This window comes from Rousettus aegyptiacus, unplaced genomic scaffold, assembly GCF_014176215.1.
Source record: "Rousettus aegyptiacus isolate mRouAeg1 unplaced genomic scaffold, mRouAeg1.p scaffold_m13_p_9, whole genome shotgun sequence".
Classification (NCBI taxonomy): domain Eukaryota; kingdom Metazoa; phylum Chordata; class Mammalia; order Chiroptera; family Pteropodidae; genus Rousettus; species Rousettus aegyptiacus.
The window spans coordinates 66,200,180-66,215,904 of record NW_023416312.1 but is presented as its reverse complement, the minus strand read 5'-3'; the positions used below and the strand labels follow the sequence as shown (position 1 = coordinate 66,215,904).

General features: G+C 35.5%; 1 pseudogene; it reads right to left on the bottom strand.

Moving 5' to 3' along the window:
- Positions 1-10,386: 10,386 nt before the first annotated feature.
- On the bottom strand, positions 10,387-11,260 carry LOC107511321 (annotated as a pseudogene).
- Between the last annotated feature and the right edge of the window lie 4,465 nt (positions 11,261-15,725).

Here is a 15,725-nt window from a genome sequence, read left to right as displayed (position 1 = left end):
CTTGTCTGTATTTAGTTCTTTTTCTGGAATTTGTTCTGTTCTTTCATTTGAGTCATGTTTCTTTGTGCCCCCGTTTGCCTTCCTGCATGTGCTTCTATATATGGGGTAGAGCTGCTATGTTTCCTGGTCTTATTGGAGTGGCCTTGTTTAATAGGTGTCCTGTGGGGCCCCACAGCACAGCTCCCTGGTCACCTGAGCCAAGTTGTCCAAGTGTTTCCCTTGTGTGGGTTATGTGTGCCCTCCTGTTGTAGTTGAGCTTTGATTGCCATTTGCTTATCAATGTGTTGGAATACCTCCGAGGCTGTTTGGTTGTGAAGACTGGCCATGACTACAGTGGAGATGTTTTGCAGGGGTTGACCCTATGGAGCAGGATTCACTTCCGCAGGGCTCTGTTGCATTCTCAGTCTGCCCTATGGGTGTGTTGTTGGTAGAGGTTGTTGGATGGTCTCATAGTGTGGTATAATGTTGGACACTGGGTATGTCGTTTCTTTAGCCTTTTGGGAAGATCTCTGTTGCAGGCCAATTTCCACTGCTGCCCATACCCTGCATAGGGTGGGCCACTTGGTATAGCTACAAAGTAATCTTCAAATGATTACCATTTGTGCTTAGCTTGGAGGTACCTGCAAGGATAAGCAGCAAACTGAGGCTGGCTGATGCCAGAGCTGAGCTTGGGGCTGCTTAGCAAGAGGTATAGGCACTCCAAGGCCAGATGCTGCTTGTTTAATTTTTGTAAAGCTTTGAAAGATTTTAGGAAAGTCTTCAGCATGAGCTAATATAGGCTTTTTGTATGGAAAAGCCACTGGAAGCAGCATGGGCAGCCCCACAAATTGTTTGGGGTAGAGTCTCAGGGAATCACCATGGTGGAACAAATGATGCTAACTAATTTGATGGAGATTTAGATATGTCATCCACCTGCCTCTGCATGCTGGATTTGGAGAAGGGGCCAACAAAGGAACAATGGCCTCTCACAGCATTTCTGTCTGGGAGAAAGCTGCTTCTCTTGCCCTTTCCCTGAAACCCAATAGTTCACTTCTTTCTCATATGTCCCTGATATCTTTCAAGGTGTTACCCCAGTGCTGGAGCTCAGAGAAAGTGAGTTCATCAGCAAGTAAATCCATGTGTGGGCCCTTTAAGAGGAAAGCCTCAGTTTCCAGAAGTCCTCAATCTCATTTAGCCACAATATCCACTGGTTTTTACAGGCAAAAGTTTTGGGGGCTTCCCTTCCCCACACTGGAACCCTGAGCTGTGGAGACTCGTGTGAGCTGGAACCCCTCACTCCTCATGGAGGACCTCTGTATCCAAGATATACCTTCCAATTTTTAACTCCCACGCAAGGGTGTAGGACAAGCTAATTCAGAGTTCTACCCCTCCTACCAGTCTGGAGATAGCTTCTTCTATATGTCCTTACATGTAGGACTCCGTTCAGTTAGACCTATGGTGTTTCTCAATGATGGTTGTTATATAGTTTATTTGTAATTTTCATGTGGTCCTGAGAGGAGGCAAGCATAGCATTTACCTGTTCCACCATCTTGACTGAAACTCTGCATTCACTTTTTAATTTTAAGTGTTTGCAAACAGGTGTCACTGAGAATTCAGTAGAGTTGAGGTGACCTTGTTTCCTGTAGATTTTACACCTAAGCATGATGACTTCTTGTAGTTATTGTTTTCCCTTTCACTTTTACCACTGAAGCTGCTTGAGCTCCAGCTCTGCTCCAAACAGCGGAGGGAGTAAGTATAGTTGACCGGGATTTGTATCTTAGTTCACAAATGTAAGCCATGTGACATTTGGTAAGTTACTTAACCCCTCTACTTATTAGTTACTTTACCTATTAGATGGGGGTAATGAGATAACATCTAATTATTGGTATTTTGTGAGATAAAATGAGAAAATAGGTGTAAAACTCTTAGGATGTGAGCTAGTATCATTAGGCAGTGTTACTTATTTGTTGAGAGCACAAATCTCACAGTCAAACTTCTGAGATTCAATTCTTGGCCCTGACATTTTTTAAGTGTGTGAACTTGGGCAATGTGCTTATTTTCTTTGTGCCTCAATATCCTTATCTGAAATAATACTACCTGTCATTTGGTTCTTATGAAGATTTAATGAGTTAATTTATGTAAAGTACTTAGAAGAGTATCTGACACAGTAATTTGGGCTATTAATGTTGTCATTGTTTCTGTTGCTGCTGTTGTTGTTGTTGTTATTATTATTTATTATTATTATTATTATTATTATTATTATTATTATTAAAGTACTGTGAGGCCTATTTTAAAGAGGCTTATAAAATGTTGATGAGGATGCAAAGAAATCGAAATCTTCATATATTGTTGTTGGGAGTGTAAAATGGTGCAGCCTCCGTGGAAAAAGTCTGTTAACTCCTCAGTATTTTAAGCATAAAATTATCATAGAACCCAACAATTCCACTTCCAGGTATATATTCAAATAAATTGAAAATAGATGTCCAAACAAAAACTTGTACACTAATGTTCACCACAATATTATTCACAATAGGTGAAAACAATCCAAATGTCAAATAAATGGGCAAATAAAATATGGTATATCCATAAAATGGAATTTTATTTGGTCACAGAAAAAAAAAAGAATAAAGTACTGATACAGATACAACACAGATAAACCTAGAAAATATTATGCTAAGTTAAAGAAGCCAGTCACAAAGGATCATATATTACATAATCCCATATTTGTGAAATGTCCAAACTAAGCAAATCCATAGAGACAGAAAATAGATTAGTGGTTTCCTGGGGCTGGAGCAGAAAAAAAGGGAAAGCAGAAATGGGGAATAACCGCTAATGTTTATATGTTTTATTTTTGTATTGATGAAAGTGTTCTAAAATTAAATTGTGGTGATGGTTGTGCAACTATGTAAATATACTAAACATCATTGGATTATATACTTAAAATGGGTGAATTTTATGGTATGTGTGTGTATACATACGTATAAAATACCTCAATAAAGTTAAGAATTTTTGGAGTTTTATATACAAAATAAGGGTTAAGTATACCTCGCACCAGTCTGACATTAGTTTTGGTTAAATGTAGTGGGGTCTTTTGGGATTCCTAACAAGAAGATGATCAGATCAAAGATTGTCCCTTCTCCTGACCAATATTAACTGGATCTCACCCTGGCCCTCCATGTTTTTTATAATCAAGTCATCTATTTTGAATCTTACTTCAGCCATGAGAATCCTCATTGTCTTGTGGTTTATGCAGGGGTCCCCAACCTCCAGGCTGTGGACTGGTACCCATCCATGGCCTGTTAGCAACCAGGTCACACAGCAGGACGTGAGTGGCAGGTGAGTGAAACTTCATCTGTATTTTCAGCCACACCCCAGTGCTAAAATCACCACCTCAGCTCTACCTCAGAACATCAGGCATTAGATTCTAGTAGGAACACCAGCACTTGGTGCAAAAATGTTTAGGGACCACTGGTCTGCCATATTTAAGATAATTTTATGCTATAAATGAACCATGATGGTCTATGACCATGCTACCCTGTACGAGCCCAGTCCCATTTGATCTCAGAAGCTAAGCAGAGTCAGGCCTAGTTAGTACTTGGATGAGAGACTACCTAGGAAGACCAGGTGCTGTAGGTGTAAAAAATGAAATAAAAAAAATAAGGGATTGTAAGCTGACAAGGTCCTTGAAATCTGTGAAGTCAAACAAGGGTTGCCTCGCTTAAAAAATGAAAAATAAAATGAATGAACTATGAAGGACAACAAGGACTTTATCTTATTTACCATTGTATCTACAGTGTCTATATGGCACATAGTAGGTGTTCAATAAATATATGATGAATGAATAAACTGATGGATAGTAAGCAATATAAGTTGTGGAAAGATTTTGAAACCCGCACTTGGATTCAAATCTGATCTCTACTATTTACTTGATATACAACATTGTGTAAGTCAATTAGATTCTCTCAAACTCAATTTCTTATAAAATGGGGGTGAGGGCTGGATGGCATCTCCTTCACAAGCAGGTTTAACTGAGATAATACATGCTATGTAATGACTCAATAAATGCTAGTTTCCTTCCCTTTTCTTCCACCAACTGAAAAAGTACGGGGATGCTAGAGAAATGTACTGACAAATAGCTTTGTGTTTAGTTTTGTTGTAGCAATAAACAGGAGCATTGACATTTTCCTAAGCACAAACTTAATATCATGTGTTATCTGTGCTCAATCATGGAAACTGGCAGTGAAATTTGAACCCATAAAATGCCAGAATTGGGAGAGGTCTTAGTAAGAGATCATTTAGTCCAAATCCTATACTCGATAGAGAATCCTGAAATGCCACAACATTAGTGGCCCATTTAGAGACTCTGGCTTAATAACAGAGTGGGCAAAGAAATAGCTGGCAAGGTAGATGGCAGACATCTACGAGATCATCAGTGAGAAATTCCAGGAGTGATTCATTGTCTTCACCCTTCAAAAATTCCCCTATGATATCTGACAGCTTAATCACCATGTGTGTATTTATACAGGGTGAGGGAAAGGTCACCATATGAGAGAGATCCACAAGAGGAACAGGTGTTGATCTTCAATCTTCTAAATATATTAATCAAAGCAGAATGTCTGCAGCAGGAAAAAAAAAGTCCGCATATTTATATCAAATTCTGCTTACACTTCAATTCCAAAGACCAAATTTTAGTTTCTTCATTAAACTTTAAGCTTTGCTTTCACAAGAAGGAACTATCTGAATTGGGCTCCCTGATTTCCAATGAAAGGTGGTACACAACTAAAATAGACAAATGACATTTTCTATTAATGTCCTGAACCAAAAAACAAACTGTTAACCTTTGGAGAAAATAGTTGGCTCATTTGGAAAGTAAACAAAGTATAATTAATTTGCTAACTTGTTTCCCATACTTGTTAACTTTAAGTGTCTATTTATATTGTATGGAGAAAATGCATGTCACAGATTCTGTATCTTGATTTATAAAATGCACAAAAGCTTAAGAGGAAAAATGACACTGGGAGGCAGTAGAGCCTACTGGTTAAGAGCACAGGCTTGTTTTCAGTCAAGATGGAAACCGAGGCTGATGTAGGAAGTAATCCAACATCCTACCAATACACACACATATGAATAAATACATACCACACAAACTCACACATTCCAGATATGTAGAAATACCAGATTTTAAAGTGTAAGTATATACTTGATCTTGGAAGGAAGGAAAAAATCTCCAGATGCCAGAAACAAAGAAAACACCCAAAGCAATGGGTGGGATTTGAACACTTGTGGCTCGAAGTGGTAATTGAACCTGATATAGTTCTTAAGATATGGAATTTTAGTGCTCAAAAGAAGATAGAAGCCAGGGTTGCAAGTTCTGTGTTAGAACTAGTATACCTGGGGAAGGGGGAAAGCAAGGGAAAGGGTGTCTTCTTTGAAAAAAATCTAATTGCTGGCCTGAGCCCAACAATTATGTGGTTCCTGCCCCAAGTCATAGGTGGAAACAAAATCAACCTGAAAAAATTAATTCTCCTAGGCAACATGATATGAAAAGAGAAGGTAACAAGCAAATAAAAATCGTGGTAACCAGAAAACCCCAGACAATATGTCAATAGTCACAATAAATGTAAATGGATTTGAAACATCTGTTTGGAGAGAGACATGCATATTCAGTATTAAAACTTCAGCTATGTGTTGTCTATAAGAAACATACCTAAAATATCATGAATCAGAAATGTTAAAAAAATGAGAGAAAGAAAAAAGGCAGGACAGGTGAAATAGAATTTAAGGTGAAAAGCATTAATAAAGACAAAAAGACACATTGCTTAATGATTAAAAAATACTCTTCCACTAAAAATGTTTAGATAATTTTATACATCCAAAAATATAGCTCTGAAATATATAAGGTGAATGCTGACAGAATTAAAAGGAGAAATAACCAAATACATAGTCATAGTAAGAGATTTTAACAAATCTCTTTTGGGAACTGAAAAAGTAGACAAAAGTTACTAGGGATAAACAATAAAATCGAGTACACACAGACACACACACACACACACACACACACACACACTAGCCAATGTGATAAGGCTACATACTGTATGCTTACAACTATATGACATGCTAGAGAAGACAAAACTATGGAGACAGTAAAAAGATCAGTGATTGCCAGGGGATTGAGGAAAAGGAAGAATGAATAGGTGGAGCACAGGATTTTTAAGGCAGGGAAACTCTTGTATAATACTATAATGATAGCTATATATCTTTATGTATTTGTCAAAACTTATATAACCTACAACACCAAGCATGAACCCTAACGTAAACTATGGACTTTGGGTGAAATGATGTGATAACATTGGTTCATCAATTGTAACAAATGTACAACTCTGGTAAAGGTTATCTATTGTGGGGGGAAGGCTGTGCATGTTGGGGAAGGGGGTATGTGGGAATTCTGTATGTTCTGGTAAATTTTGCTTTGAACCTAAAAATTCTGTAAAAATAAAGTGTATATTTAAAACATAACTGCATCCACAAATAAAAAGTAAATACTTTTTAAGCACACATGAAAAACATACAAACTGAACACATTCTAGGCCATAAGAATCTCAAATAAATACAAAAATATGAACATCATACCTCATTCTTTAATCATGATGCAATAAAATGAGAATTCAATAATCAAAAGAAGCCCTTATAAGAGTCGTATGTTAGCGAATAAGTGTCCATGAAAATGAAATATTTATAACTGATTGACAAATAAAAAGGTACTACATATCAGAAGTTATACATATAGCTATTAGTGGTAGGCTAGGGCCTCTTTACAACTGGTCCCAAAACCTGGTGTTAAATATTTAGGAATTTTGCAAGCCAATTATTAAATGTCTTGAAATCAGCTTTGGTGGAAACATGTATACTGTGAAAATCAGAAAATACTACAAATCAGGGATTCTTTTTCCCTTGTTTCCTTTTTTTCCTTCTCACACCACTGGCTGAAGTGATAAATAGAAGGAAATATAAAGGTATAAAGGCTTTTATCACAAACATTGAAAATTAATAAGCAAAAGGTTCAACTCTACAGATAAAGCACATTATTAATTCATCCTGCATTATTATCTTCTTCATCACTTCAGTCAGATTTCCTCTCAAGTGAAGTTCTTATTCAAAACCTTTGTCCATCTCATTTTTCTATTGAGATGCTTGTATTTTTCTTGTTGATCAGAAGTTCTTTATATATTATGGATACTAATTTTTTATTTATTATATATGTTGCAAATACCTCTTCCTGTTTGTTGCTTGACTTTTTACTTAGTATGTATTGTCAATTATTATACAGAAGGTTTCATTTTGATTTGTCAAATATATCAATATTTCCTTAATTTGTGTTTTAAGTAAACCTGAGATCATAACAATATTCATCTATATACTATTTTAATAAATTAAAGTTTTGTTTTTCATATTTAGATTTTAAATATATTTCAAATTTACTTTCCTGTATGGTGAAAGATAGGAGCATAGGTTTATCCCCCCATATGTAAAGCCAGTTATCCAAATCTCACTTAATGAATGGTCTGTCCTTTTTCCACAGGTCTATAATGCCATGTATATCATACAAGAAATTCTAATATACACATGAGTCTAGTACTGATCTTCTTTTCTGTTCTATTAATTTGATTATTCCTGTGCCAATACTACATTGTTTTAATCACTGTGGCTTTATAAAAAAAAAACATGTTATTTTGTAAGCAACTTCTTCTTTGATAGTTTAGAATTTTCTTGGCTACTTTGGGACATTTTTAAAAATTTTTATTTTATTATTAAGTATACAGTACATTGGTTAGACATTTATATAGATGATAAAATGATCCCCCCCTAATTGCTTTTTCTCTCCTCTGGCTCTCCACCTCACCATTACATTAATGCTAACTGCATTCCTTATGCCATGTTCCCCATCCATGTGACCATCTATCAACAACTAATTTGTACTTCTTTAACTCTTCACTCCATTCTCCCAGCCCTCCAACCACCCTCCTCTCTATCCTTCACCAAATTGTTCTCTATATTTGTGAGTCTGTTTTTGGTTAGTTCGTTTCATTCCTTAGATTCCTCATATAAGTGACATCATATGGTATTCATCTCTGACTTATTTCACTCAGCATAATAACCTCTATGTCCATCCATGTCATTTCAAATGGTAAGATTTCATTTTTTTAATGGCTGAGTAATATTCCATTGTATACATGAACCATAACTTCTTTATCCAATCATCTGTTGATGGGCATTTAGGTTGCTTCCATATCTTGGCTATTGTAAATTGTGCTGCCATGAATATTGGGGTGCATAGATCTTTACAAATTATTGTTTTGGTTTTCTTTGGGTAAATATCCAGAAGTGCAATTGCTGGGTCAAAAGGTAGATACATTTTTAATTTTTGAGAAACTAGATTGTTTTCCACAGTGGCTGTACCAATTTGCATTTATTTTCCTATACAAAATTTATTATTAATTTGTCAAGTTGTACGAAAAAATGCTATTAGGATTTTGTTTGTCATTGATTTATACTTATGGGTAAGTCTTAAGAAAACCATCATTGTGTATCATTTAATTTATTTAGATCATTTTTATGTCCTTCAATAAAGTTTCCTAAGATTCTGCATAGAGATATTGCATATATTGTGACATATTTATTTTCGTTTTTCTTTTCTTTTTAAAATTAAATTTATTGGAGGTAACAAGTTAGTAACACTATATAAATTTCAGACGTATGACTTTATACTATGACATCTGTATACTCTTGTGTGCTCATCATCTGAAGACTAGTCTCCTGTCATCTATTCATTATTTAGGTGTCTATATCCAGCCTGCCAGACAGTCAAGCTGAAGAAAGAGTGCTGGTTACAACACTGGTGGGTGACATGGGAGGCTGATATACACGTTCACGCAGTTTACTTGGTCCTCTAGCCCTGTTTTGTCTCAATTCTGGAGTACAATTTCTATCTTATGATGGACAACTTCTGGGCTTGACTAACTTTATGACTTGGTGAGTATGACATAACTCAGTTCATAAGAAGTTCTGGATACATTGTCACTTGAGGTCCTATAGCTAAGCATTCCATCTCTATGAGGGTCCAGCAAAATGCTAAGAGATGTTTCTCAAAAAGTTTAATTACTACAGTTGGCATGGTCTTGCTCCAAAACCTCAGAGCCTTGCATTGCAGTTTTACCATTGGAATTTACCATAAACTTCACGCTACATTTTTTCCAACCACTGGCACCTCCAATACCAGAAGGTCTTTCTAATAAAATTCCTCACACAGTAGAGCTGCTTGCATCACAGCCTTGACCTGCTGGGAGCCCTATTTTTCTCCTACCTCCACTAAAAGTTGTCCATCCTGTATATGGGCCTCTGTGGAAAGTGTTGGCACTAGAACTCAGAGACATATGAAGTGTTATGCTCTTTTTGTGGTAGGGAATGCAAGATTCTGCATGTTTTTTGTTTTTTTTGTCTTTTTTGTTTGTTTTTGTTTGTGTGTGTGTTTGTTTGTTTGTTGCTGTGGAATGGATATCCTGGCATGTTCCTTACCACTGGACCCCGCTATAAAAATTGTAATAAATTGGCAAGTCTGAATCTATGTAGTATTTATCTTTCATGCCATGTAGCACATATGTGTCTTGACAAGACCTTGAGTGCATTAGTCACCTCTTTGCCAATCCTGCCCAATCAGCATGATGTCAACAAAGTAATGATTCTATGTGATATCCTAAAATGTGCAAATAGTCCAGATATTTTCAAACTGTATAAGGACAGAAAGCAGAAAAATTAACACAAACCTGAAGCAAAATTGTAAGTGTATATTTTTGTCATTCCGCATAATGCAATCTGTTTCTGATATACTTTTCTGAATAAGAAAGAATATAACATATTTTCTAATTCAATGGCTACATACCTTATACCTGAGGCCACATTAATCTGCTCTATTAAAGATACTTGACCAAAATGGCAATTGCTATCTGCAGTGACTGGATGGATTTCCTAATGTTGAATCATCCTTGTATTCCTAGATTAACTTAGTCATGGCGATTGTTGTGTGTTTACACTGATGAATTTGATTTATAAGGTGTTCTTTAAATTATGATTTTTGATCTCTCTTTATAAGTGATACCAACCTACACTTTCTTTACTTTGTTTTTGTTCAATTTTAGTATCAAAGTTATACTAGCTAATAAAATAAAATAGGTACTTTTCTTTTTTATTATTTCATAAAACAGTTTGAAATATATGGAATTATCATTGCTTTGATAATTGGGTAGATCCTTTTGGGGATGATATTTTCTTTTTTGTTGTTGTTTTTTAAGAAACTGTTTATTTTCCATCAACCTTATTTCCATTTTATTTAAGAGTTTGTGGAAGAACAGCTTAAGACCACTTAGTGGTTGTTCCTACCCATTCAGTGGCCTGAACAGTACAGGCTGCAGACCAGTCTTCAGTGGCAGGCTAAGCACACCAGTCTTTAGTAGGAAACTGCTGAATAGATACAGAAGGCACTTGAATGCCTTCAGACCAGTCTACGACTTCAGGCTGAGCAGCAATGAACTCAGAAGCTGGAGCAGTACATTCTTCCTGCAATTCTTCCTTGATCACAGACTTTTCAACAGTGGCCTTCTCCTCCTTTTCAATCTCTTCAAGATCTCTGTATAAGTAGCAACCAGGCATGACCTCCCACAGGTGTTCACGGGAGATGGTGTCAGGCATGAAGAGAACTTCCTGGGCCAGCATCCACCACATCAGACCCACTGAGTGAGCTCCCTTTTTGATGCAAGGGATGGCAATGTCCACATAGCACAGAGGAGAGCCTGTGTTACACAGAGTGATTGTAGGCAGGTTAACATAAGGTACCTCTGTGAGAGGCTGGTGGTTGGCCCTGGGATTGGTAACCACCAGAAGTCTTGGCTCCCCAAAAGACTGCCTGGATCTGGTTAGCGAAGGTCCCAGGAGTGAAGTAGCCAGCAATAGGAGTGGCTCCTGTGGCATCAGCAAACTTCAGCACAGCTCACTGGCCAGTATTCCTGAATGATATGACACTGACATCAGTTGGGTTTTCAATGGCAACAATGGCACAAGCTGCCAGCAGAAGCTTCTCCCAGGTTCTCTTCAAATTTATGATGTAGATGCTTCACTTTTCCTTTTGTAGTTGTACTGTTCCATTTGGAAGTCAGGTTGTAGGTTCCTCCTGCAAGTAACTGAAGATATCCTCCTCCTTAATTTGCAGGAAATTAAGGGCTCCAGACATTGTGAAAGTTTTCCTTTAAGTTATGTGGGAACCAAGAAGAGTGTCGTGTGGGCCCTTCTCTGGGTAGCGCGGAAAAGTGGAGTGACATTTTCAAATTAAAAATCCAATTTCTTTCATGGTTTAGGTATATTCATACTTTTTCCTCTCGAGTCAATTTTGTTAAAGTATATATTTCTAGAAAATTATCTATTCTAATCATTGACATAGTCATTGACATAAACATATAGATGTTTGCCTCATTTTAAATTTCTAATATTGTTAGTTTCCTTTCTTTTCTCTAAATTGGTTTTGCCATATATTTGACTATTATGCCAACATTTTCAAAGAACCAGCTTTTAGTTTTGTTAATCATCTCTATAGTTTGTCTATTTTATATTATATTTAATTTATGCTTTTATCTTTATTAGTTCTTTCCTTCTACATTCTTTGGGTTTACCAGTGGTGTGCTAGAGCTATCTCATATCAGCCAATAAGAGCAAATTGTTATATTTTCAGGAAATTTTTTATTGGTTGTTTAAAACAACCATTATTAAAAATTAAATTATATGATTTCAATAAATAGATAATCTTAAAAGCAAAGTTAATAAACATTCAAAACCTGCCACTCTTTAATTAATGTACTGCATTTTACTATTATTTATGTTCTTGAGATTTTTTATTTGTATTGCATGTAAATGGAGGAAATGCGATATAATGTGGTATTGTGCATCTTTTCCTGTTGATGTCACGTTGGCAGTTTGAAATTGGCCATTGTTATAGAGTATTTAAACCACATAAATCTGTACATGCTATAAATCAGAACTTAATTTGTTCTTTTGCTGATTGTCTAGACTTCCCATTCCTTCTTCCCACCAGACCCTGGACTTTAAAAATTTGATAGAATTCAGCAATGAAGCCATCGTATTCTATGCTTTTCTTTTTAAGGGAAGTTTTTGATTATTGATTCAATTCATCTACTTTTTATATGTCTGTTCAGATTTTCTATTTCTACTTGAGTGAGTTTTTGTAGTTTTTGTGTTCCTAGGATTTGTCCATTTCATCTAATCTTTTTCATTTGCTGATGTACATTTGTTCATGGTATTCTCTTATAGTCATCTTTATTTTTGTAAGGTCTGTAGTAATGTCCCCATTTTCATTTCTAATACTGGTAATTTGAGTTTTCTCCTTTTTCTTGGTCATTTCAGCAAAGGGTTTATCCATTTTGTTGATCTTTTCAAATAACCAAAATCTGTGTTTTTTTATTCTCCATATTGTTTTCATATTCTTTATTTTGTTAATCTCTCTTCTAATCTTTAGAATTTCCTTCCTTCTGCCAGATTTGGGAATAACTTGCTCTTTTCCTAGTTCTTTTACTTTTAATTAATTGTTTAATTTTTTATTTTGACATTTCTTAATGAAATACAATAAGTTTCAGCTGTACACTTTAACAGTAAGGCATATATATGATTACACTCTGTATTCACCTCCCATGGTTAGATTTCTTTCTGTCACCACATATTTGACCCCCTTTACCCAGTCTACCTATCCCTTACCATGGCCCATACCATCTGGAAACCTAGTGGGTTTCCAAATCTATAGTCCATGCCCATGAGTCTCTGTTTGTTTGTCCTGTTCATTTATTGTTTTTAGATCTATATACTACATATAAGTTATATCATGTGATTTTCAACTTTTCCTATCTGGCTTATTTCAGTTAGTATGATTATCTCGAGGTCCATCCATGTTGTCACAAATGGCAGTATTTTGTCTCTTCTTATGGCTGAGTAATATTCCATTGTACATATGTACCACAACTTCTTTAGCCAATAGTCTGCTATAGGACACTTTGGTTGCTTCTATGTCCTGGCCACTGTGAATAATGCTGCTATGATCATTGGTGTGCAAATATCTCTTCAGATATGGGTTTTCAAGTCATGGGTTAAATACCAAGTAGAGGGATGGCTGAATCATATGATAGATCAATTCTTAGTTTTTTGAGGAACCTCTGTACTGTTTTCCATAGAGCCTGCACCAATTTGCAGTCTCACCAGCAGTGTATGATGGCTCCTTTTTATACACATCCTCTCCAGCATTTATTATTAATTGTCCTGTTAATAACAGATATTCTAACAGGTTTGAGATGGTATCTTATTGTGGTTTCGATTTGCATTTTCCTAATAACTAGTGATGTAGAACATCTTTTCAAATATTTATTGGCCATTTCTATGTCCTCTAGGAAAAATGGGTCTTCTACCCATTTTGTGACTGGATCATTTGTTGTTGTTGTTATTGTTGTTGTTGTTGTTGTTCAGTTGTATTGGTTCTTTCTATATTTTAGATATTAGGCCTTTACCCAAGGCATATCGTTTGCAAATATATTTTCCCATTCAGATGATTGCCTCTTTACCTTCTTGATGATTTCTTTTGCTGAGCAGAATCTTTTTAGTTTAATGTAGTACCATTCATTTATTTTTGCTTTTATATCCCTTGCATTTGAGGTCAAATTCATAAAACCCTCTTTAAGACCAAAGTACATCAGTTTAGTTCCTGTGTTTTCTTCCATGAATTTTATTGTTTCTGGTCTTATATTTAGGTCTTTAATCTACTTTGAGTTAATTTGGATTTTTGGTGATAGACAACAGTCTATTTTCATTCTTTTGCAGGTGGCTTTCCAGTTTTCACAGCACCATTTGTTGAAGAGGTATTCCTTTCTCCACTATATGATTTTGGCTTTTTTGTCAAAAATTATTTGTCCATGTAAATATGGGTTTACTTCTGGACTCTCAATTCTGTTCCACTGGTCCATGTGTCTGTTTTGCTGCCAATATTAAACCGTTATGATTACTGTCACTTTGTAGCACAATTTGAAGTTGGACAGAGTGATGCCTCCAGCCTCATTATTTCTTCTCAGGATGGCTTTGGCAATTCGGGGTCTTTTGTGCTTCCATGCAAATCTAATGTTTTTTTTGTTGTTGTTGTTCTATTTCTTGTCAAAATGCTGATGGGATTTTGATGGGGATTGCATTAAATCTGTGTAATGCTTTAGGTAACATGGTCATTTTAACTATGTTGATTCTTCCAATCCAAGAACATAGAATATCTTTCCATTTCTTTGTATCCTCTTCAATTTATTTTAATAAGGTCTTGTAATTTTCATTATATAGGTCCCTCACATATTTTGTTTAATTTATTCCTAAGTATTTTATTCTTTTTGTTGCAATTGCAAAAGAAATTATTTTTTCCACTTCTTTATGTGACACTTCATTATTACAGTATAGGAACAATATGGATTTTTGAACGTTGATTTTACATCCAAAAAATTTACTGTACTTGCTTATTGTTTCTAGTAGTGTTCTTGTGGAGTCTTTAGGGTTTTCTATATAGAGAATCAGGTCATCCACAAATAGTGACAGTTTGATTTCTTCATTTCCTATTTGGATGCCTTTTATATCTTTCTCTGGTCAGATTGCACTTGCTAGGGCCTCCAATGTTATATTGAATAAGAGTGGCAATGGTGGACAGCCTTGCCTTTTTCTTGATCTTAGGAAAGGTTTGTAGGTTTTCACCATTAAGTATAATGTTGGCTGAGGGCTTGTCATACGTGACCTTTATTATGTTGAGGTACTTTCCTTCTATACCTATTTTGTTAAGTGTTTCGATCATAAATAGATGCTGTTTCTTGTTGAAGGCATTTTGTGCATCTACTGACATGATCATATGATTCTTTTTTTAAAATTTGTTTACGTGGTGTATTACATTAATCGATTTGTGTATGTCGTACCATCCCTGTGCCCCTGGAATGAAGCCCATTTGATCGTAGTGTATAATAGTTTTAATATGTTGCTGTATTGTTTGCTAGTATCTTATTTAGGATTTTTGCATCTGTGTTCTTGAGAGATATTGGTCTCCGGTTTTCTTTTTGTGTGTTATCTTTGCCAGATTTTGGTGTCAGAGTAATATTAGCCTCATTATATGAGTTGGAAAGTATTGCCTCTTTTTTGATTTTTTTGGACGATTTTAAGAATAGGTATTAAATCTTCTTTGAATGTTTGGTAGAATTCACTACTGAAGCCATCTGTTCCTGAACTTTTACTTTTTGGTAGGCTTTTGATGATTATTTCAATTTCCATACTGCCGATAGGTCTATTTAGATTTTCCAGTTCTTCTTGATTCAGTCTAGGAAGTTTGTATCTCTCTAAGTACTGGTCCATTTCTTCTAGGTTATTAAATTTGGTGTTATATAATTTTCATAGTATTCTTGTATGATCCTTTGTATTGCTGTGGTATGTGTCATAATTTCCCCTCTTTTATCCCTGATTTTGTTTATTTGTGTCCTTTCTCTATTTTCTTTATTGAGTCCAGTCAGGGATTTATCAATTTTATTAACCTTCTCAAAGAACCTGCTCTTTGTTGCATTTATTTTTTCTATCTTTTTATGTTTGTTTGTTTGCTTCCAATTTCATTTATTTCTGCTGTAATTTTGATT